At 48.9% G+C, this 23470-nt stretch overlaps 1 protein-coding gene and 1 non-coding gene across 6 annotated transcripts in view; one reads left to right on the top strand and one right to left on the bottom strand.

The window, feature by feature from the left end:
* The window catches only part of ESRRB (estrogen related receptor beta), a 179096-nt gene that overhangs the window by 92389 nt on the left and 63237 nt on the right, over positions 1-23470 (top strand). The gene's annotated exons all lie outside the window — the stretch shown is intronic.
* On the bottom strand, positions 22370-22445 carry TRNAA-GGC (transfer RNA alanine (anticodon GGC)). Its single transcript has one exon. It is a non-coding gene; the product is annotated as a tRNA-Ala (tRNA).

The following is a 23470-nucleotide window of genomic DNA, read 5'->3' as shown; positions in this document are numbered from 1 at the left end:
CAGAGGGAGCCACTGTCCTGTCCTCATCCTCCCGGGTTCTGTCAGCTCTCGGGTCTGGCCTCCTGCGGGGAGCTGCGTATCTGAGAAGAAAGGCTCCTGTCACCCTTTGTCGTGAGTGCAGTTCGGGGCAAGCCACTGGTGAGGCCAGCACAGCCCAGATATTCACGAGGGAGGCGCGAGAGGAATAAAGCTCTGAACTTGTGTCAAAGAAGGGAACAAAAGGGGGGGATCGCAAACAGACTGGGAATTGTCATTCATGAAAGAGCGAGCTTTCTTAATCCCATCCCAGCCTTTTCAGCCTGGAAGACTTCAGCATGAAGAGCGCATGAGGAATGGGGCGCGCAGTGATACATCGCTTCAGAGCGCAGGCCGGGTGTACGCTGTGGGCGGCCCCAGCACAGGCGCCGGTGGGCCTCTCAGGTCCCGGCCCTCAACCGCAGAGTTCCTCAAAGCCTTTATGGAATGGAAGGACTGCAAGGTGCTCTTATAGGGAAAGAAGGTTTCTGTGGTTGTATTAGTCAGGGTTCTCTAGAGAAACAGAGCAAATAGGTATCATACGCACACACATGCACACTCACACAGAGAGAAAGAGGGAGTTTAAAGAACTGGCTCATGCCACTATAATTGGAGACAAGTCCTAAGATCTACAGGACAAGTTAACAAGCCCAAAGGCCTGAGAACCAGGAGAGCCGGCAGTATAGTGTAGTTCCAGTCCAAAGGCCAGCAGGTTTGAGACCCAGGAAGAACTGATGTTTGAGTCCAAAGACAGGGGAAAAACTGATATCCCATTTGAAAGCTGTCAAGCAGGAGAAATCCTGTTACTTGGTCAACCCTTGTGTTCTATATAGGCCTTCAACTGATTGGGCGAGGCCCACCCACATTAGGGAGGCAGTCTGCTTTATTCAATCTTCCCATTTAAATGTTAGTCTCAAAAACTGCCAGAACAATGTTTGACCAAATCTCTGGGCATTTGGTGGCCTAGTCAAGTTGACACATAAAGTTTACTTTCATGGTGGTCAGTGAATTTGGGAGAGTCTGTACACTGTAGCTCTGTCTTAGACCTTCCAGTGTGTGCTAGTGTATTAAAGGTTCTCTTAGCCTGACCAGGCAGCAGCGCAGTGGATAGAACATCAGACTGGGATATGGAGGACACAGGTTTGAAACTTCGAGGTTGCTGGCTTGAGCGTGGGCTCATCCCGCTTGAATGCGGAGTTGCTGGCTTGAGCATGGGACCATAGACGTGATCCCATGGTCACTGGCTTGAGCCCAAGGTTGCTGGCTTGAACAAGGGGTCATTCACTCTGCTGTAGCCCCCCGGTCAAGACACATATGAAAAAGCAGTCAATGAACAACTAAGGTGCCACAACGAAGAATTGATGCATTTTATCTCACACCCTTCCTGTCTGTCTGTCCCTCTCTCTGTCTCTCTCTCTGTCTCTGCCACACACAAAAAAAGGTTTTTTAAATTTTGCAGTGAAGAAACCTATTTGACTCATTCACCCAAGTGTTTTCTTTATTTTTAAAGCATGATATTTTATTTTCTTTTTTTTTCCCCAGCGGGTGTGTGAGAAAGGGACAAGATATTGTTAAAATTCCATTCCATGGAACTGGATTCTGTGGACCATACATTGGGAAACTCTGCCCTGGAGACAGCAAATGAGGCCTCACTGGTGCTCAGGATTTCTGTGCCGTACCCCCATCCCTAAAAATACTTGATTTTGGCTTCTGGGGCCTCTCCTCCCTGCTCTCTGCTGTGCTGTGCTGGCTACAAGAAGGTGGTCGTCCCTGACTGGGACTCCTGTGCGTGTTGAAGTCAAACGGCATCCAAAAGGGAAAGAACGTGAGAGAGAATTTTCTGCGCGTTCTTAATTAGGCTGCACATACCGGTGCTTACTCAAGTAGTGCTGGCCTGGTGCTGAGCACCTCATGTGCATCGTCTTGTTTAATCTTTCCAACCACCCTTAGGAACCGGCAGTTAGGAACCGGCACCTCACTTTACAGATCGAGAAATAGGCAAAGACCTGACCAGGCGGTGGTGCAGTGATGGAGCATTGGACTGGGATGCAGAGGACCCAGGTTCGAGACCCCGAGGTCGCCAGCTTGAGCGCGGGCTCATCTGGTTTGAGCAAAAAGCTTACCAACTTGGACCCAAGGTCACTGGCTCAAGCAAGGGGTCACTTGGTCTGCTGTAGCCCCACGGTCAAGGCACATATGAGAAAGCAATCAATGAACAACTAAGGTGTTGCAATGAAAAACTGATAATTGATGCTTCTCATCTCTCTCCGTTCCTGTCTGCCTGTCCCTATCTATCCCTCTCTCTGACTCTCTTTCTGTCCCTGTAAAAAAAAAGAGAGAGAGAGAGAGAGAGAGAGAGAGAGAGAGAGAAATAGGCAAATAGAGATGCTGTTGTGACCTTCAAACAAGTGGGCAGTCAGGGTTTGAGCCCAGGCCTGTGGCCTACCTCCCTGATTCCCAAGGTGTGGCTGGGAAACCTTTAGGAGCAAAGGAAGCAGAGGCCCCACCGGGCATGCAGTTTGAAATAGAACAGTTTATCTAAAAGCCCTTAACTGACAAGATGCCTTTTGATGGTAAAAGAGAAAATTGGAGAGATTAGGGAATGGGAGGAAGCATAACGCCAGTGAGGGAAGAGAAACGTTGTGTTTATAAAATGTGCTCATGTTCCAGAGGGAAAGGCAGAAAACATCAGCTTAGGATGTCCTGGGCCATCATGCATGCCCCTTGCTGGAGACAGAGACCCACCCAGCTCTGTTTCACTGGGTGCCCAAGCAGCCCGGTGCCCTCGGACGTGATCCCTGAGTGCGGCACAGGCGGGGGTGGTGGCAGGCAGCAAGGCTGCTAACTGGGCGCAGGACTTCTGGGCCAGTGATGGGTGTGACTCGGACAAGTCTGAATGCTTTCAGTACCTGGCGTGCTTCTCTGCCTGTCTGCTCAGTGAGCGAGGCTGTGGCGTCCTGTTTTGCGCGCGGGTGTTCCACAGAGGAAGAGTGGGTGTGTGCACGCGTGGGTGACTGTGTCCGACGTCAGCAGCCAGTGCTCATCAGCCCAGCCCGTGCTGTAGACGTGCCCGTGCGCAGTGTGTCTGCGTATGTGTGCACACTCATCCCACCCTCAAGGGGTTCCTGGGTCACACAGAACTTTTAAACTATACTGCTCACAAAATTTAGGGGATATTTCTTTTTTTCTTTCTTTCTTTTTTTTTTTTTTTTACAGAGACAGAGAGAGAGTCAGAGAGAGGGATAGACAGGGACAGACAGACAGGAACGGAGAGATGAGAAGCATCAATCATTAGTTTTTCATTGCGCATTGCAACACCTTAGTTGTTCATTGATTGCTTTCTCATATGTGCCTTGACTGTGGGCCTTCAGCAGACTGAGTGACCCCTTGCTTGAGCCAGCGACCTTGGGTCCAAGCTGGTGAATTTTTGCTCAAACCAGATGAGCCCACGCTCAAGCTGGCAACCTCAGGGTCTCGGACCTGGGTCCTCCGCATCCCAGTCCGATGCTCTATCCACTGTGCCACCACCTGGTCAGGCTAGGGGATATTTCAAAATGAACATGAAGCTATAAAACATCTCCTAATTTTTGTGAGTGGAATGTATTATATTACATTATGATGATATAAAACATGATGTGATGATGTGATTTGATAAGCTACCCTTGCTAATCATCTGCATCTCCCACTCAAAGAAAACGGCCTGAGGTCGAAGACCTTACTGTCACTGTCAGTGCCCAGAGCATTGAAGGACCGAATAAATACCATGAATAAGGGAATGGCTGGACAGACCACTGGGTGCGACCTTTCAGTAAATGCCCTGAACTTTACACCTTCATATGAACCGTACCCTTCAGCAGAAGCCCTCAGAGACCTGCAGTTAGCTGTCCCAGCCTCCTCTGCCTCTCCCTCCTCCCCATTGCCCCCTCCTCTGCCATCTTCCCCTCCTTCTCCTCCTTTTTCTTCTTCCCCTTCCCTCTCTTTCCCCTTTTCTACCCTTCCCCTTCCCCTCCCCTCCTCCCTTCCCTTTCCTCTCCTCCTATTTTCCCCTCCCTTTCCTTTCCCCTCCCCCTCCTCCTCTCCCCTGCCCCCTCCCCCTCCCCCTCCTGCTCCCTGTGAATTCCCTCCGCTCCCCTCTTAGCACTGTGCTCAGAGTCATCTCTGGCTCTAGCCCAGCCTCTTGAATATCCTTAATGATGATTTTGACTTTTTTTTAAGAGACAAAGTCATTTGAAAACAAGCATATAAGCTGATTTGTTGGCCGAGTTAGTCACTAACCCAGAGATGATCAGTGATGTGCAGTTATATTTTTTTGAGTACTAATAATATTAATATTTTTTTTGAAGAGGGCCCAGTGCCCAGAGGGGAGGAAGAACCACCTTCCTTGTGAGGTAGTCTGTGAGCTTCTCCATGGACTCTGAATTCAGGAGTGTGATCAGCAGAGAGCTGAGCGTGCCTGGCGGGTTTTCCTAGTGAACCTGGGGTGAGGCATTGGTAAAGGTCACAAACAGATCAGAGAGGGAAATGGACAAAGCTTAGAATCCTCAAGCACCCTCTGTGGTCAGGTCAGTGAACCTCTCTTAGGATTCTGCTCTGCCAAGGCTACCCTCCATGTCATTGTGTCTCTGTGGAACTGTGGCAGGGACCCCCCCACACCTACACACACACACACACACAGACACACACACACTCCGATTTCCTCCCTCCTGTGCTCAAGCCCAGCCCTGCCCTCCAGTGGGCACCTTATTCCACCCGTACCCTTCTGCTGCCCAGGGGAGCAGTTCTTCAGGAGGCAGGGAGCCCTTTCCTGTGATAGACCGACAGGCCTCTGCAGGGGCTGGCCCTGCGGCTGGGTGCGCAGGTGCAGTGGGGCAGAATGGCTGTGCCCGGCCTCACAGATGAACCTTGCTGGGCAGGCTCCTCATTCTTCCCACAGCACTGGCTCTTGGGCTGCGTTGCCACTTCCTGCCCAAGCTCCAGGAGCGCTGACCCTGAGGCAGGGGCGTGGAGCCTGCTTCTGCTCTCACAGCTTAGCCCAGAGCCTTGCACGCTCCACCCCCGGCTGCTTTGAAATCCTCACAAATCCATATCACACTGGAGGGAAGGGGGGAGGGACTCAGGGGGAGGGGAGCACAGGGGGTATAAAAAGGGACACAGGGGTGGGGGTGAGGGAGTTATATTCAGTGGGACACTTGAATCCATGTAAACACAATAAATTAAAAGTTAATAAAAAATTTTAAAAATCCATGTCACAGCGTATATATTATTATATGCCTCATTAACATAATTTTATTATAAAAATTATTTGGAATTTTTGGATGTGAATAACTCATTGGATTTAAAATAGGCTCTGATCTCTTGGCATTCATCAGGACAACTCAGAAATTCCTACAGAGAAAATCTCCCCTACCAGTTATTTTCAGATGTGACGAAATGTTTGCAAATGCACCCTAAACGAAGCAAGTTGGCATGTTTGTGCTTTGTGGACATTTAATTGAACATTAAAATTTTTTATTTTGCTTTTTGATGTTTGTAGGTTAATAATATTTTGCATATTTCCAATATATGGAGGTTTTAGGAAAAACTCACAGGCCAGAGCTCTGTGTATAGAGAGGGACAAACCTCTCCTGTTCGGGCGCTGGGAGTTACCGGGAGGAGCAGGGGCAGGAGGGAGAGGCGGAGAAGGAGGAGGAATTGGTGGCGATGTCCAAGAGCCGGCTGGTATGGGGGGTGGGACAGGGGCTGGGAGTCTGGGCTGGGCTCTGGACTCTTCACTGATGTTTTGTTAACCTAACCTATAAAAGGGCTTGAACCTTGTTCTGTTGCATGGAGTACCTCTGCCCTAACTCTCCAGACATCTGTTTAGCTTTTCCCCTCTTCATTCAAGACTCGAATGCCATTTCAGTTAAAATGGTGCCCTAGCCTGACCTGTGGTGGTGCAGTAAATAAAGCGTCGACCTGGAAATGCTGAGGTCGCCGGTTCGAAACCCTGGGCTTGCCTGGTCAAGGCACATATGGGAGTTGATGCTTCCAGCTCCTCCCCCACTTCTCTCTCTCTCTCTGTCTCTCCTCTCTGTCTCTCCCTCTCCTCTCTAAAATGAATAAAAAAAAAAATGGTGCCCTATGCTTCTCTAATACATGATGCTGTGTTAGGAAGCCATTAATGCTGTGAAGACAAATAAAACAGGTTAAGGGAGTAGGGAGTGTCACGTACTAGTTTGTTTACTTGTGTGAGGTCTGTCTGGACCTGCTTCCTGAAGGCTGGGATTGTGTGCGGCTCACCATAACGTCTCCAGCACCTAGGACAGTGCCTGGCGCCTAGTAACTCCACACAATAGATGATTGTTGTCTCCCTAAAAGAGCAAATGAATGAATCTTTGCCCCACCTGCTTCCAGTGGCTGTTGGAAGAATTAGGTGAGAAGAGAAGCATGTTTCAAATGATAAACCAGTGTGCCAGTGGCCCAGGAGTCAGAACACATTTTCTGCTTGCAAAGGGCTTTCCAGATGTTTACTGCATGGCTCCCAGAACACTGGTTCTCATACTTCCATCAGAGTGATAGTCATTTGGAGGGCATATTATAGTGCACGTTGAAGCCTGGAGATTCTGATTCAGCAGGTCTGGGGCAGAGCTCAGGCATCTGAGTTTAACCAACCCTCTGGGTGGTACTGATGCTGCAGGACCCAGGCTGTGCTGGGAGAAACCCTCGTCAAAAACCAGTGACTTTCACTTCGTTTTGCAGATAGGACATTAACCTAGAGCCCGTGGGCTGTCTCAAGCTGGAATGCGGTGACCCAGCAGCCCATGGTTCCAAAGTTGGCGAAAGAGTGGGGACTGGGGGCTGTCGCTCTCCAGGTTTGAGGGAGCAGAACCACCACCTTGACTCAGGTTCTGGCACCCCCTTTTTTTTTATTAGACCAGAGGCTTTGGGAGCCTCAGGTCACGCAGGCTGCTCAGTGCACTCGCCGGGCCCTTCAGAGCCATGCAGCCGGTTCGCACTCAGCCTGAAGTCCTTGTTGTTGAGCACTGATGGGGGCAGGAGTGGATCTGCTACCTCCAGGAGGGCAGGGGGTACCATGTACTGCTGATGACTTGGAACAGGGCACAGAAGTGCTGGCATTGGAGGCTGGGCAGCCTGAAGCCAGTCAGCCCAACATGGATGGAGGCAGCCAGTTTGCTACTTCCCCAAAATGGGAACAGATCCTCCCTGTCTGATCTGCTTGTGACAAGCTCCCTGTGATTCCTCTGGTGTGGCCCCTGGGTGAGTGAGTGTTGATGCTGGACTGCGGGTCCTGGCTACTCAGATCTCTGCCAGACGCCAAGTAGCACACGGTGTGCAGGTCACACATACAGCAGCAGTCTGCAAGGACATGGTGTTGGGCTGCAGTCACTGACATCTCAGAGGACCCTGAGTCACCAGACAGGCTCGTGGGGTCATCAGGCCATGGCCCAAAAAAAGTGGAAAAAGCCAGGCTTGCGGTTGCCTTGGCTCATCCGGCCCCTCATTGATTCATTCTTTCATTCATTCCACAAAAAACTTGTTAGGCACCTTCTATGAGAGTACAAAGATGAATAAGATAGCCCTTGTCCTCAAGGGACTTAACTGATAAATGATGCTCCAAAGCACAAGAAGTTCAGAAAGCAATGAGCACTCCCCAGCCCCCCGGTGAGCTCACAGCAGGCACTCTGTCCATCTCTGTCCAGTGAGCAAGGGCTGCGGAAACATCAAGGAGAGAGTGACAGGCTGGCCAGGGAAGGCTTCTATGAGAAGGGAGAGGAAAAGGCATTCCAGAGAAAAGGTGTGAAGTCATCAAATATTTGCAGAATGACAAAAAGAAAATTGGTGTTAATGGCAGTGTAGAGAGTAAGAGAATGTTTATTGAGTAGTTGGTTCTATCCAGGCAATGCTCTGCACACAGGACGCACACCATCTCTAACCCTTTGAGATGGGTCCTACCGTTATCACTCCTGTCTTACAGGTGCGTAGACTGAGGCCAGGAGATCACGGTAATACTCCAGGCCATGCAGGTGGCATCCTAAGAGCCAGGTGTTAAATTACTTCCCGGCTGGCAGTTAACTCACCTGAGCCTCCACTGCTCCATCTGAGAAATGGGACACCAGGCTTCCCTTGCAGGTTTCTTGAAGGGATTAAGTAAGCTGTGCATGAATGTACATGGGAAATCTATGAAAAGATTACACGATTCACAAATAGTATGGTTACATTGGGGAGTCTGTCTAGGGGACCAAGGATTAGAGGGGAAAGAATAACATACCAGTCACTGAATCACTTACTGGGCCCCTAGTGCAGAAAGGTTAAATGACACGGAAACTTATGGGGAAGGAGTTGGATGGGGGTTCAGTTTGAAAGGGGGAAGGAGAGGACGAGGCTAGTGCTCCTGAAGTAGGGGTGGCATTTGTCCATAGTGGACACTCCTCCTGTGATCCCACCCCTCTCTCTTTGAGAAGGACACTGTGGCGACAGGCTTCCTCCTTAATACAGTATGTACGTTTTATCTCTGCAGACTTCTTGCAGACTTGGTTTAAACATCTCAGCTCAATACCATTAGTGTATATCTGCAGAGGGCCCTTTGTAAAATTGATTAGAAAGTGGGCTTTTGCATGTGGGGTGGGGGGTGGGGTGAGACCTAATCAGATTTGAGCACTAGATGGTATCTCATTCCCTGCATCTACCAACTGGCTTGAGGACCTCCCTGGGAGCCAGGGCCCCTAATTTGGTTTGCGAATACATTAGCCAAACAAGCTGAGGGGGCTCTTTTGGGGAATGAGTTTTGGGAGGTAGGATGGAGAGACAGTAAGAAGGCTGGGGATGTGAAGAGGGGGTGATTTCTGCATAGATCCTGGTGTTGGCTGTGCCCGAGATCACCAAGGGAATGCATTTCTGATATTTTGCGCAGTCCATGAGAAGGAAGATTTTAAGGGGGCTTGTTATTGTACGGCTGTCACTTACTGAGTGCCTCTATATATACTTTTCCATTTTTCAGTCTTAAAATAAATAATATTCACATGTAAAATAAAAACGTCAAACAGTACCAGAGTGTAGGCAATGACTATGTTCTTCTTTCTTTCTCCTCTAATCTTTTTTTTTCCAAGAGACAGACAGGAAGGGAGAAGATGAGAAGCATCAACTCGTAGTTGCATCACCTTAATTGTTCATTGATTGTGTCTCATATGTGCCTTGAATGGGAGGTTCCAACTGAGCCATTGACCCCTTGCTCAAGCCAGCGACCATGGGGTCATGTCTATGATCCCACTCTCAAGCCGGTGACCTTGTGCTCAAACTGGTGAGCCTGCACTCAAGCCAGCAACCTTGGGGTTTTGAACCTGGGACCTCAGTGTCCCAGGTTGACACTCTATCCACTATGCCACCACCAGCCAGGCTCTTCCCTAATCCTTGATCCCCCAGACAGACTCCTCAGAGTAACCACTGCCACCAAGTTTTCTGTGACTCTCATATCTTTTCCCAGATTTTCCATTCACATTCATGCACTGCTTTCTTCATCCCATCCACAAGGGAAACCTGCATGCCCCATTTAACAGATGGAGAAATTGTGGTTTCGATTAGTTAAGTGCCAACTGGTGAGTGGCAGAGCCAGGACCCAAACTGTCAATGGTTTGGCTTTATATCAGGGGCCTTTCCACAGAATCACGTATCCTACCTGAAAAGAGGGAAATAACTGCTCAAAGCTGAATGGAGGCACTTGGATTTTTAGTTCTCCAGCTCTTTTCTTGGGTTCATTCATATTCTATCATTTGTCTACTCAGACCTAAGCAGCCTCAAGACAGAATGGAACTTGGCCTGTGGTGGCGCAGTGGATAAAGCATTCACCTGGAATGCTGAGGTCACCGGTTCAAAACCCTGGGTTTGCCTGAAGGCATATATGGGAGTTGATGCTTCCTGTTCCTCCCCGCCTTCTGTCTCTCTCTCCTCTCTGAAATTAATTTTAAAAATATTTTTTAAAAAAAAGACAGAATGGAAACTTCCAAGTGAGTGGAGCCCTTGACTGCTTCATCAGGATCTTGCAGGCGGTCTCCTCTGCCCTCTTCCCATCCTAGCAGGCTCTTGTGGGGGGTGGCGGGTGGGGAAGGTGCCGTGGCTGTGCGTGCTGCAGAGTATGGGTGGCTTCAGAACCCAGGGCCAGTGCCAGGATTCATTACAGATAATAGTAGTACCACCCTCCTCAGGTTCTTGGGAGGTCTGAGTGATATGATGCCATGGCAGCTGGCACATGGTCAGCTTTCAAGTAATCTTAGCAATTATTAGTATTATTAGGTAGCTAAACTTTAATACCTTACTCATCATCCACTTCTGTGTAAGTTAGGCCAACCAGAATAGAAGAATAGTATTGTTCTTATTTTTAATAAGTACTATTTTTAATATCTAATGTTATTTAAAATATAATTGTATTGACATAATAAAATAGTATTGCTTTAAATAGAATTCGTACAGTGCCAGGCATACAAGAGATGTTCGATATAGGTGACTTCCCGTTTTTGTTCCCTTCTTTTAAAATTATTTATTTATTCATTTTCGAGATAGGAGAGAGAGGAGGAGGGGCAGGAGCAGGAAGCATCAACTCCCATATGTGCCTTTGACCAGGCAAGCCTAGGGTTTCGAACCGGCGACCTCAGCGTTCCAGGTCGACACTTTATCCACTGGGCCACCACAGGTCAGGCTGTTCCCTTCTTTTTATCTTGGTTCTCTTTTATTCCCATTTTCAAGTTAATTTCTTTAAAGTGAACTAATTTTAATTCCCACTCCACACAGTTACTGAGCTCCAGCTGTTTACTTGGCACTGTGCCAGGCGCTGGCGGCAGAAAGTCCAGTAGAGGCCACGGAGCCTGCCAGTTTAGAACAGGGGGATCACTGGTTATCCAACCTGTCTGAGGGGGCTGGGCAGTGCTGGTGGGGTCAAGGGATAGACTTATGACTTAATGTTCTCTAGTACCTCAGTTTCCCCTCGTGAATGGGGCTACCTCTCTTTTTGTTGCTTGATGTTTGGAAGATGTGGAACAACCTCGCTGATGTGATCTGAGCGGCCTGGAGGCCAGAGGGCCGAGCCCCTTTCCTCTTCCCACTCACCTCTCCCCCTGCCATGAGCCCCGTGCCCCACTGTGACCACTGCTGGAAGGCTGGGGTGGCTTATTCCCAGGGCTGCGGGAACAGACAGGCTGTGGGTGGCCCCGGGGACCTCCATCTCGCCTTCTCCTTTCAGCCCTCCTACCCCAAAGCCCCTCCCGGTACAAGCTCCGCCTTTCAACAGGTCTTGATCCCAGCCCCGTGCTCTCCCCTCAAGGAAGGTTTCCAGGGACCAGGATACCTCAGCCCCAGCACTGTAGGGAATACCCGGAATTATGTAACAGCTGGATTAGGGGGTGATTATTAGCTTTGCTTAAAGATTTTCCGTTTACACGAGGATTAACTGCGGGGTTCCTTTAAATAGCTAGCTTTGCGAATGCGTTTGTATTGCAAAGAGGGTGGACGGGGAGGGGGTGGACAGGACAGGGAAACGGACTGCTGGAGTTCTAAGCCATCGGTGTGACGGTCATTTTTACCTCTTGGGTCCTCCGTTTCCTTGTTTTCACGATGGTGAAAACGGGCTGCCCCGCCGAGGCCCCACGCTACCGCACCGCGAACGCAGTGTACATAGTCTGCCCTTCAGACTAAGGCGGTGGCTCTAACTGCAGGGCCTTTGCGGGTCAGGTGGGGGAACCCGCCCAGAGAGGGGTGCGTTGTGAGGCAGCCAGCCCCACATATGCTCCTGCATCACTGGAGCCGGCTGCCGGGGTGCCAGTTCCAAAACCCTAAGTTGAGCATCCAAAGATTTCCCGGAAGTGGCCCCAGCTCACCTCTCCCGCTGCCATGCCCTCACCTGACGGCTTCCCGGCCCCGCCCCCTGCCGCACCCCTCGAGTCCCAGAAGTCCCAAGGTACCTGTGCTTCCCTGGATGTGCACCTCTAATTTGTGCATGCTCGTCCCCACTGCCTGGAAAACCATTCCACACCATTCCCTTTAATGTTTGTTTATTTATTTTTTTAATGTTTATTTTTTTAATTAATTTTAGAAAGAGAAGTGGAAAGAGGGAGAAAGAGACAGGAACATCAATCTGTTCCTGTATGTATGTGCCCTGACTGGGGATCGAACCAGCAACCTCTGGACTTCATAGCACTCCCTTTATTGGCCTTTTTAATACCTTACTTGTCCTTCAAGGCAGCCCAGGTGACTCCTCCAGAAAGTCTTCCCTGACCCCCCTCCCCTAAAAACTGTTAGATACCCCTTCTCTCTGCTTCAGAAGTTCTTGTGTGTGTGTGTGTGTGTGTGTGTGTGTGTGTGTGTGACTATCATCACACTTTGGCCATGTCATGTGATTATCACTTGTGTCTGCCATGGGCTGCTCAGCTTAGGGGCAAGGTCTCTGTTGTGTTAAACTCAGTAAATGTGTGGTATATAAAATTAAATAAATAGATGAGTAGCAACACTTTTTTATATGAGATAAATGTGCTTCCTCCCCAGGCTAGAGCACCCCGTCTCCCAGGAAGCAAACAGCATATCCTTTAGGGCAAACCCTGGTGTTAGACCACAGGAATCCAAATAAATCTTGGCTATACCCCAGCTGTGAGACCAAGTGCCTTTGCCCCTCAGTTTCCCCATCTGTAAAATGGGATCATAATAATTATCTGATCTCTAAGGGTTGCTGTGCGAACGAAGTGAGTTAATTTGTGTGTCACACATAAAACAGGGCCTGGACATAGTTCTGTGTTTGGTAGTGGATTTTTTTTGAGCACCCTGAAATTCTGCCCTTGTGGGTCCTCCCAGGCCCCGGCATCTCCTCCCAGGCCCCAGCATCCCCGCCCCCAGGCCCCAGCATCCCCTCCCAGGCCCAAACATCCCCTCCCAGGGCCCCAGTGTCCTCTCCCAGGCACCCAGGGTCCCCATGTTGCTGAGCTGGCTGTTTCTCTCTGTTTCCTTGCTGCAGTGAACTTTCTCACCCCCTACCCACCCCAACCAGTCAGCACAGAAATAATCCAATTTTACTTGATTATTAGTCATTACTTTCTGCTGTTTTTGTTTATTACTGGTTTTTAAGCATTCTAGATTTAATTGAGTTGATTGATTAGCACAATCGCTGATTGGAAGGAGATACTCTGTAACCCTCTCCTCCCCCAGGCTGTGCCTTCCCCCAAAGACACCTGGAGCTGATGGCTTGGGTGCAGGGCTCAGCCCTCTTCAGGTCCTGTCCCAGAGATGTGGTGTTGTGGCTGGGTGGGCTGGGAACCAGGTGCGTGGCCCTGACTGGCTCAGTGACCTGGGGCCAGTTCCTTATTCTCTGAGCCTGAGGTCTTCAACTATAAAAGGAGGACTGAACCAAATGAGCCTTCTGATCTCTTAAGATTCTATGAAAGCTCTACATCTAATCTCCCCTTCTCTCCCTGGCTTGTGAATCATTCATTCATTCAGCATCACTGGGAGCCCACTCTGCGCCCTGCACTTAGCCAGGTTCTGTAAGGATCCAGACATGAGTGAGACTAGTACCCTGCCTTCTAGGAGCTAGCCAGGGGAGGCTGACAAGCAACGAAGTCTAATGTGTGTAAGTTACATGTGTTCTAAGTTCAAGGGAGTCCCTAACTCTCGAAAGTTGTAGAGGGAGTGACATTTGGGTTTAGCCCAAAACAAAAACAAACCACACAAACAAAGCTGAACAGACTGTGGTGGGAGAAGTGACCTTTATGGAGGCCACGACTACATGCCAAGTATATGCCTTCTTCTCGTTTTTCTCTTTCATCTTCAAGGCAGCCCTCTGACTAGGGAATGCAATTCCAATGTTACAGACGGAACACCTGCTGCATGGAGAGGCTAAGTGGCTTGCCTAAGTGAGTGGGAAAGATGTTGAAACAAGATCTCAACACAATATCAAAGCATATCATTTATTTATTTATTTATTTATTTATTTATTTATTTATTTATTTATTTTGGAGGGAGAGAGGAAGGGAGAGAGATGAAAAGCATCAACTTGTAGTTGCAGCACTTTAGTTGTTCATTGATTGCTTCTCATACCTGCCTTGACCGGGGGTCTTCAGCTGAGCTAATGACCTCTTGCTCAAGCTAGTGACCTTGGGCTTCAAGCCAGCAATCATGGGGTCATGTCGATAATCCCATGCTCAAGCTGGTGACCCCACATTCAAGCTGGTGAGCCCACGTTCAAGCCAAATAAGCTTGTGCTCAAGTCGGTGACCTTGTGGTTTTTAACCTGGGACCTCAATGTCTCAGGTGAACACTCTATCCACTGCACCACCACCGGTCAGGCTAAGCATGTCTTCTTTATACAATTTCATACAATGTTACAATATTAAGTAATTTGAGAAATTTTTTTAACAGTTCAGCTAATTTCCCAAAAAGTATTTTTTCATTTTTGTACATTATCTTCCATATATACTCCTTTTTATATTGTGTATATATATAGCCAGTGCAAAGACCCTGGGGTCATAATGCCCTTGGCATATTTGGAGCAGAGCAAGGAGGCCAGTGCACCTGAAACCTGGGGAGAAGGCTGGAAGGTGAAGTTGGAAAGGTAGCCAGGACTAGTTACAAAGCTCTTTGCTGACTATGGAAGAGACTGGATTTTATTTCCAATGTGTTTTTCCATTTTCTCCAATTACCAATATTTCAACAATTCCACAATTCAACCCAATGGAATCATTAACCAACATTAAGGTTGTTTTCAGAAGTATTTGTGTGCCTGTGGGTGTGCGGACACGTGTGTACTTGAAGTGAATAGGTCAGATTTCATGTGGCTTTTTGTTCTGATGATCTATCTTAGGCTAAACTGGTAGGAGTGAGAGAGCTGGTCCCAAGTGTCCGGTCGGCTGTGTGGCTCTAGACCGGTGAGGGCACGTTGTGACCACTGGTGGAGAGTGGAGAAGACAGTATGGGCAGTGCCCCTGTGTGTGCAGAGCAGAGCTGGGCAGAGCGGAGCAAGGCTTGCTGAGGCCCCTGGCCTGCAGGAGGAGCTGGGGGTCCGAACTGGATGCCTCCTGAGGACAGGTCAGCACATGAGTCACGTGGCTCCTCACCTTCTTTTCAAGAAGCAAATTTGGAGCTTTTAATTTGTTCTAGTTTAAACGCTGAGGTCAGCAGTTCAAAACCCCGAGTTTCCCAGTCATGGCACAGAAGAGAAACAATCAATGAACAACTAAAGTGAATCAACTACGAGTTGATGCTTCCCTCTCTGTCTCTTTCTCTCTCTCTCTCTGTCTGAAATTCAATAAATAAAATCTTGAAAAATGTTTTTAAGCAGATAGTACAGACAGTTCCGTATCCCGCTGGCCGGTTTTCCCTCTCACTAACTTCTTACATTGCTGTGGTACACTGGTCACATCGAGGGCTCTGTTGTCGCGACATTACTATTAAATATTAACTAAACCCCGTACTTGATTCAGATTTTATTCATTTTCCCACAGATGTCCCTTTTCTCTTCCAGGATCCACTCCCATATAACATTTAATAGGACATCTCTTTAATCTCCTTTGGTCTGTGCCAGATTTTCAGACTTTCCTTAAGTTCATGACCTTGAAACCTTGGAGTCATCCTGGCCAAAAAGTTTGCTTTTGCCTTTTTAAACTATTTCTATTTGAAATTGTGAGATGTTGAGGTCAAGCTCAGAACTCAAGGCTTGGAAGGGCCTGGGTTCAAATTCTGATTCTGTCCCCAACCCATGAAGGGACACTGAACAGGGACACCTTCCATCCTCAGTTCCTCCACCCTCACAGTGGGTATGAGGCTTTTACCTTCGTTAACTGGACAGGTGTGTGAGTGGTCATCAAGTCGGGGGTCACTTTGGGTTTCATTTGTGAGTGGACAAATTGCCTGGTGGGACCGATTGCCTGAAGACATTGTTCACTTTCTGGGAGCCAGGGTTGTGACACGCCAGGGTGAGGGTGAGAAGGGTGTGACAGCATTGCAGGAGGCTGACACTTTGCAAAGCTTCTGAAAAATAATATTCTAATTTGATCCTCACTGTAACTCCACAAGGTACCGAGATGGGTTATCCCGGTTTCAGAGATGAAGAAACGGAGGCTCAGAGAAGGTCAAGAACCTGCTGAAGGTCGCGGAGGAAGGAAGGAAGGGGTGAAGCCAAGACTTGAACCTGGACTGGGAGAGCCTGAATTTGGATGGCTACTCCTCCCAGTGTCTCCCAGCCTGAGCTGGCCAGCGGATGGGGCAGGTAGCCCTGGGTGCCCGTGGGTGGAGAGGCCCTGCTCCCCTGACCCTGTCGTGTGGGCAGGAGGACTGGCGTTGGCTAGGCAGACACATCGGGGTGAGAGACTAGGGAGTTATGGATTCCCACTATCTACATGTCATATTGATCTCAGGTCATTGTATTACAGGGAGTGTTTCATTCTGTGATGTGGATTTTTCCCCTTCGGGTGATTTCATTTTTAACCCTTGTGTTACCTGTGAAACCAGCATGAGCAAAAAGCCTGTGACTGGTGCCCAGCCTCCCAGGTTAACATTGGGGCCAACAGTGCGATTTCTTTCCAGGGGGCCCACTGTGTTACCCCCTGTGTCATGTGTGTTTAGGCCTCTCTGGCAGGTGGCAAAGGGCTGCCTCCATTTTCCAGAGAGGGAAGTAGAATGACTGAGACCAGACAGGGCAAGTGACTGTCTCAAGGACACATAGCCCCAGAGCTGGGGCAGAAGCCACATCGGTGAGTCGCTGGGCTCTTTTGACCAGGCATAATAAGGACTCAGAAGACCCTTGTGCTGTTTATTATTTTTTAAAAAAAAAACTGAAATGGCCTGACCAGGCAATGGCGCAGTGGATAGAATGTCGGACTGGGATGCGGAGGACCCAGGTTCGAGACCCCGAGGTCACCAGCTTGAGTGCGGGCTCATCTGGTTTGAGCAAAGCTCACCAGCTTAGACCCAAGGTTGCTGGCTTGAGCAAGGGGTTACTCAGTCTGCTGAAGGCCCACGGTCAAGGCACATATGAGAAAGCAATCAATGAACAACTAAGGCATCGCCACGAAAAACTAATGATTGATGCTTCTCATCTCTCTCTGTTCCTGTCTGTCCCTGTCTATCCCTCTCTCTGACTCTCTCTCTGTCTCTGGAAAAAAAAACACCCTGAAATGTATACTATAAAATTGCAATTCCATCTTGAAATAGGAGCTGGGAGTGTGTGTGTGTGTGTGTAAGAGAGAGAGAGAAACATATTAGGTGAATGCATTATGAAGACAAACGAGAAAGCAAAGAGCCAAAATTTACCCTCAATTCCACCAAGACACACAGAGTTGGAGGGATGGGCAGTCCTTTTCAAAGGGACCCCTGGGACCTGTGCTACATTCCCATGATATTGGGAGTTCCCGTTCCATCCACTTTGAACTTTCTCCATTCAGTGCCTACTGGCCACCTCCACCCCTCATGGCTCTGCACACAGATGACCCAGCCCTCGCAATTTTTCTGGTTCTAAGTGACATTTGTTCTGCTTGTCTCCTGTCATCGAGATATGCCCAGGTTTTCTGATCTCTGGACAGCCTAGTGTCTCACTGAGTAACCTGTGTTTACCCACCCCTTTGTCCTTTTAGCTCTAGTGGCTGCCCTTGGGTCACAGGCCCCCAAACCCAGGTGGTCCAATGAACAGTTTCTGTTCAGGCCTGCTGTCTTAGTCCATTGGACAAAATTAGAATAACAACATTCCCTAAGCTGGTGGCGTATAAACTACAGAAATTTACTTCTCACAGTCTGGAGTCTGGGAAGTCCAAGGTCATGGCTTCTGCAGATTCAGCGTCTCCAGAGGGCCCAATTCCTGTTTCATAGACAGCTGTCTTCTCGCTTTCTGGAACCTCTTGTATAGGCAATGATCCCACTCACAAGGGCTTCATCCTCACGACCTAATGATCACTTCTGGAAGGCCTCGCCTCCTAATACTATCGCACTGGGGGTTAGGTTTCAACTTATGAATTGTGGGTGGACACAGCTTTGGTCTATGGCACCTGACGACCTCTTTCTGGATGTCAGTAGCCTCGGCTCCTCCTTCGAGCCTGGACCTACCCGGAGGAGGATAGAGGCTGTTTCTCCTCTGCCACCTTTCAAGGCCAGTTTGGCCAGGACAGGGAAGAAGGGACCATCTGGAGTCACTACACTTCTCCAGAGTCAGTTCTTGATCCCAGTGTATGTGAGAACCCAGAGCAGCTGAACCCCAAGATGTGGGTATCAGAATAGAGATCAAAACTTTACCCTTTAAAGTACCAAAGCTGCTGTGTGTGACCCATGACACTCAACATCTTTATGCCTGAATGGATTGTAAAATAGGACTAATACTCCAGAGTTATAATAAGGATTAAATAAATTTAAAAATTTTTATTTATTCATTTTAGAGAGAAAGAGAGTGCGCATGCGAAAGAGAGAGAGAGAGAGAGAGAGAGGAGCAGGAAGCATCAACTCCCATATGTGCCTTGACCAGGCAAGCCCAGGGTTTCGAACCAACAACCTCAGCATTCCAGGTCGATGCTTTATCCACTGCGCCACCACAGGTCAGGCAAGGATTAAATAAGCTTCTATGTTTAAAGCACTTTGCCCATAGTTACATGCTTAACAAGAAAGGAAATATCATATTATCATCCCATTAGATAATACAATAGTATTACTGTCTTTTCTTCCTCCAAAGGGCTTCCATGTCTGTTTTCTCACTCTGTCCTTACAACAACCCAGCAAAGCAGGGTAGCTGTTCTCGATGCAGTTTATCAAGGCGGCAACTGAGACGCAGGGAAGTGTAATGGTATACCTGAGGCCACTCAACCAAGCAGTGGGGTCGCTGAGGCCTGACTCCGAGGTCCCAGGAGCCACTGGCTGGGTTAGGTGCGTTCAGTCTGTCATCCCTGCAGCCACAAGGGCAGGACAGCAGCCCCTGCCCCTCCAGATCTCCACTCCTCCTCCCTCACCTCCTCAGGAACAGTCGTTTCCCCAACCCCTGCTCTGACTTCTCAGGGAGGGAGGGTGCTGGTTCTATCTGATGCTGGTAGGGGGTGACTCTACCTCTCAAGCCAGTGGCGGGCTGGTGTCATTGCCAGCAGCATGCTGGCGGGATGAAGGTTGCATTAGTGAGCAGTAATTGAAATGCAAAATAACATTTTGATCGAGCCAGCAGGCTGTTTATTTATCAGATCAATAGTCAAAATGCTCCATCTGGAGAAGTCAGCGTGATAAGTGACAGCTCTTCCAAGGGCAAGCCTGGTGACTCCAGCGCCCACCCCCACCAGCCCAGGGGAGGGCGGAAGGAGCCTGGGACTGCCCCTCTCCTTTTCCAGATTTTTTCTTAGATCCAGTTTACAGAGGATTCGACCCAGAGCCAAATTGTCAGAGCCTCCTTGCTGTAGTTAGAAGTACCTGCCCCAGAAGGGTTGAGGAGCAAGTTACTGGCTTATGTTCGCCAAGCACTTCCGGTGTGCAGGGAGCATTTCCGGTTTGCAGGCGCTGCTGTGGGTGCTTCTCATCTAGGGTGTCATTCATTTCTCAGACAATTCTATGAGTTTTGGCAACTTTATTTTACAAAGTTTACAGATGAAGACAGCGAGGCGTGGAGAGGTTAAACAGCTGGTTGCAAAATCAGTAAGTGACAAAGATGGGTTTCGAACCCAGGTGGTCTAGGCCCAGAACCCCTGTGCCTGAGCCCTTTTCTGTCTCTTCTCTAGAGGGCAGGAGCAGCCGTGCAGCCTTGTCATTATACAGAGTCAGGGTCCTGGCTCTGTGTTCCAACCCTACTTTCCACAGGTTTTCATAAATGACCTTCGTTCTATGGTAAAGGTTTTTTTTCTTCACATTTTGAAACCTGATTTCTTGATAAGTGGATCTCAGAGTCTCGCATTACATGGTTTTGGATCCTTTAAGAGAAAAAAAAGGCAAAACATTAAAAAAAAAGTCCATACATCTTTCATCAAGTTTTTCAACCAGGATTAGCAGGTTTCAGCAAGAATTGGTGGCGAGGTTGATCCTTTTGGTCCTTCAGTGGGGACTGTGGGACTCGGGCCACCGGGCTCTGCTCCTTCAGCACTGGCCGACCCCCTTGCTCTAACGTTGCTCCTGTCCTGGGGCTCAGGTCTGTGACGGCCACATCCTGAGGGAGTGTTGGCCATGGGGACTCATATCCCGCCCACCTCTCAGGCTTCCTCAATCATTTGTTCAAATATTTATCGAGCACCTATTGCATGCCCAGAGGTGCTCCAGACCAGGGAGGACGGCAGAGGAGAAAGCCACAGCCCTATCCTCATCTCATGTGCAGAGGCCTCAAGGTGGCCCCGAGGCCAGTGTGGCTGGCACTGAGTCACCACGGGGAGAGCGCAGAGGACAGCATCACAGAGGTGTGGGGCCAGGCCCTCGGTCCTCCCTGCTTCGGTGAGGACTCCTGCTCCTGGGAGCCTGGGAGTGTGGTGGAAAGGCCCTAGCTCTTTGGGCAGAGGAGTGTTGTGACTTAGTCCCCCTTTGCTTTGTAACTCACTCTAGCACTTTCTGGCTGTGTAACCACTGCCTTGATATTTAGCTCCTCTGGGCCTCAGTTTTCTAACCTGCCAAATGGGGGAAATGTTGAAGTACTTACTTCAACAGGTTGTTGCAAGGAATGAATGACTGGATGCATATAGGTCTGTGCCCAGCAGAGTAAGGCTTTTGCCACCACACTATCACCAACATTACAGAGGTCAGAAGCAGGTTCCCAGTTGGCTGCTGTGTGAGGCCCCCACCTGTCTGCCTGAGTTAAAATGTGTCTTTATCATCTGCCTAGATTAGCACAAAGACCAAAAAATTGAGTCAGAAAGAGAAAGGGATGCTGGGAGCCTCACGCTTCCTGTCATCTCTGCTGTGCATAGGGACACACAGATAGGGCCCCTGCCATGATCGGGTAGTGGATAAAGGGTGTCCCCCTCATTGGGTCTGCACACTGCCTTGCGGGAACATACATAGGGAAGTGGCAGTAACGCCCATCAACAGCACACGCACACAAAAGAGACTCAGATGTGTGATCATGCCCTGACAGGGGTATCTCAGTGGATAAACCATCGTCCAAGAGCAGCAAGGTTGAAGGTGAAGAAGTCAATAAGTGCACAACTAAATGGAATAACTATGTGTAATAGCAAGTTGATGCTTCTCTCTCTTCCTCTCTTTCTCTCTCTCTTTCCAATCATTAGGGGGATAAAAGATGTATGATCACACAAGGGGTTGCATAGAAGTTGGCAGTGAGTAAGTGCCTTAAACACTGATGTTATTTCAGGTTGCATCACCAGAAGTAAAGTGTCTAGGATGAAGGAGGTGTCAGTCAGTACCGTCCTGCTCTGCACTGGTCAGAACTCACCTGAAGGGCTGAGCTCAGTTCTCATGCTTTTCTTTAGGAGGAACAGACAGAGCAGATAGGTTATTCTTAAAGGAGGGCAAATGTTGATCCTGGCGAGGAGAGGCTTGCTAGGAACAGGAAGCCACCTTCAGCAACCCAGAGACTTAGACTTGTTCTTTAGGTCCCGAGGGAGAGAGTTGTATAAATGATTTCTCCAGAGGGGAGAAATATTTTGGCTCTTGACAAGAGCTTTAAAAAAAATTTTTTTAAAGCAATCTGAGTGGTCTAAAGATGGAAACAGCTGCCTCCTGGACTAGTTATCTCCCTGTCACTGGGATCTTCAACAAAGGCAGGTGGTCGCTTGGCGATAGGGACAGACCAGAGGCCCTTTGAGGCACTGGCCTGGTCTGAGAGCCTCTGGCTGACCAGGGCCCTGCGTGCTTCCCCCTGTCCCTGCTGTTCCTCCAGCGCAGCACCTTCCCTGCTCGCCTCCCTCCCTCTCTTCCTCAGGCCTCCACTCCAATGTCCCCTCCTCGGAGAAGCCTTCTCTGGCCACCACATTTGGACACGCCACCTACCATCTGTCCCCCTTCCTGTTATTTCTTCATAGAGCACTTATGATTAACTGAATCTGTACTATCTGGTTGTTTACTTATGGTATCAGTTAGGGTGGGAACCACTAGCTGTTATAACACACAACCCTGGTGTTTTATTTTTATTTTTTTTATTTTTGTATTTTTCTGAAGCTGGGAACAGGGAGGCAGTCAGACAGACTCCCGCATGCACCCGACTGGGATCCACCCGGCAAACCCACCAGGGGGCGATGCTCTGCCCATCCGGGACATTGCTCTGTTGCAACCAGAGCCATTCTAGTGCCTGGGGCAGAGGCCAAGGAGCCATCCCCAGCGCCTGGGCCATCTTTTGCTCCAGTGGAGCCTCGGCTGCGGGAGGGGAAGAGAGAGACAGAGAGGAAGGAGAGGGGGAGGGGTGGAGAAGCAGATGGGCGCTTCTCCTGTGTGCCCTGGCCGGGAATCGAACCCGGGACTTCCGCATGCCAGGCCGACGCTCTACCACTGAGCCAACCAGCCAGGGCCAATCCTGATGTTTTAGTGACTTAACACAGTGGTTTACATCTTGACCACTCACCATCCTGGTGCGGGTGTTCAGCAGGCAGCCTTGTAAGAGGTTATTCAGGGCTCCAGGCTCCTTCCAATTTGTGGTCCTGCCATCCCCCAAGGGCCTTGGAGCCCCCTCCTGGGACCTCTGCCTGAATCCTCTAGATCAGTGGTAGTCAACCTGGTCCCTACCGCCCCCTAGTAGGCGTTCCAACTTTCATGGTGGGCGGTAGTGGAGCAACCAAAATATAAATAAAAAGATAGATTTAACTATAGTAAGTTGTTTTATAAAGATTTATTCTTCCAAACTTAGCGAAAATCTGACATAAAGTACTTGGTAAATAATTATTATTATATGCTTTAACTTACTGTAACTCTGCTTTATAAATTTTATAAAGAAAAGTTACTTCCCTACTTTATAAATCACCATTACTGTGGAACCAGTGGGCAGTTAGAAAATTTTACTAACAGAGATACAAAAGTGGATGGTAGGTATAAAAAGGTTGACTACCCCTGCTCCAGAGCCTTTGCCCATATCCTGTGTGCCGCGCAGGATGAAAGGCAGAGAGGGCAGTGGGGGTGGGGCCAGGAGTGCCATGGGAGATTTCTGTGGGCCAGAAAGGAGGAGTGGCTTATAGTACTCTGCCCACATTCCACTGGCCAGGACCAATCTGTGGCCACACCTAACAGAAAGGAAAACTGGGAAATGCAGTTTTTCTGATGTCTAGGAAGAAAATGAAATTGCTTTTGGTGAACTCATAACAGTCTCGGCTATACTTATCATATTTCATTGACTCTGTGACATTATCTATTGTTAAAGACACCGTTATTTTTGGATCTACTAATTAAACTACGGCATGCTGTCGATTCAAGATGCATTTTGATTGCCTGGATGTTAAAATGTAAAAAAGTGGTATAGCTTAGAGTTAATGAAATGGAATTGTTCTTTGAGGGCCAGAACCTGTCCATGGGGCTGGAATGGTGTCTGCCACATAGCAGATAA

The sequence above is a fragment of the Saccopteryx bilineata genome, chromosome 4 (assembly GCF_036850765.1).
Source record: "Saccopteryx bilineata isolate mSacBil1 chromosome 4, mSacBil1_pri_phased_curated, whole genome shotgun sequence".
Lineage (NCBI taxonomy): Eukaryota > Metazoa > Chordata > Mammalia > Chiroptera > Emballonuridae > Saccopteryx > Saccopteryx bilineata.
This window is presented reverse-complemented; position numbering and strand designations above follow the sequence as displayed.